The following is a 1,487-nucleotide window of genomic DNA, read 5'->3' on the forward strand; positions in this document are numbered from 1 at the left end:
ACCATCCCTTTAACTCCCTCTTCTCATTCGCTTTCTTTCTTTTTTTTTAACGTTTTCTCACCCTCACTCTCTCGATTTTATCATTTCTCTAGATATTTTCCTCCCATCTTTTTATACTATTTTTTTTTTCTCTCTCGCTTACAGCTTCTTCTGTAGTCTCCACGCCGAGCCTCTCCCTCCCCCTCTCTCCCTTCTCCCTTACTTTACACGAAACGGTGTGTAACAAACAATACAGGCTATTCTGAATTTCCAAGAATTCGTGAATGACCCGGTTCGTGTGTTACCCCCCCCCCCCCCCCCGCTCTTTTTCAGCACAGCGCATGCATATTATGGCAGGTCCGTCTCTCGATGATTCTGACAGTATCAATATTCATATCATCCTGCTGATCGTATGGACGCGGTGTAACCTCGAGTCTCGCCTGCCAGCTGTGCTTAAACATTTTCCTCGGTGAGACCAGAGCAATAGGATAGGTTTATAAAGTAGAATTTTCTCCCCATCCCATCCCCTCTTTAGCTCAAAGTAAAAAAATAAAAAAAGCCAAAAAAATAATAAAACCATAACAACAACAGGAAAGAAAAGAAAAGGAAAAGATCGCATCACTGTGTGTATATGCAACATCACGGTTTTTCCACGTCTACGGCTATGATATCATAGCGCGGTGAACTCCATGCCGGATGCTTCATTTCCTAACAAAATTGAGAGAGAAAAAAAAAACATGAGAGAGATGAGGAGAGATAGAGGGGAGGGGGCAGGGGCAGGTAGCGAGAGAGAGAGAGACGGGGGAGGGTTGGTAGGGTTGGGCTATATGGGTGCTTTCCCATTGAGTGCGGTGCGCGCACCTGTATCACTCACAAACGCTGTTTCACACCAGTGACATCAATTAGTTAATTGATGATGATGACCGTCAACTGGCTTCGAGTGAACTTTTGCTTCATCTGACGCGATGCGAAGCCGAGCATAAAGTGATTGCCGTTGAGTGAGGAGACAGAGAAAGAAAAAGAGAGAGGGGGGAGAGATTAACTATGTTTTTGGCTGGCGCTTAGGATCCTGTTCTGTCCACCGAGATTTAGGATAGACGACTGGGAACGGGCTCATGCGAGCATATTAAAAAGTCCGCGGCTACGGGAAGCCGTTTTAGTTCCAAATCGGCAGCAGTACTCCACGCACGCTCGGGAGGTAGGGTTCGCTGGGCGACCGTTTCCCTCTATACTCATTCAAGACCAGACAGCAGAAGAGCGTGTGCGCTTCGCAAATATTTACACCTGGTTCACGTGAAAACAACGACATACCAGCGTACCGAGTTTTCTCGTGTATGCATTTTTTTTTCCCGGTCATTTTAAGGACAAACAACTAAGTATTAATTCCAACTTTGTTTCAACTGCGGGGGCGCGTGGTTGTTTGTGACTGAGCAGTGTAATCTGTGTGTGAGCCTGAATGTACTCATGTGAAAACGTTTTTTCTTTTGAGGAGACCAAGCCCGAGCAAG

The sequence above is a fragment of the Diadema setosum genome, chromosome 5, assembly GCF_964275005.1.
Source record: "Diadema setosum chromosome 5, eeDiaSeto1, whole genome shotgun sequence".
Classification (NCBI taxonomy): domain Eukaryota; kingdom Metazoa; phylum Echinodermata; class Echinoidea; order Diadematoida; family Diadematidae; genus Diadema; species Diadema setosum.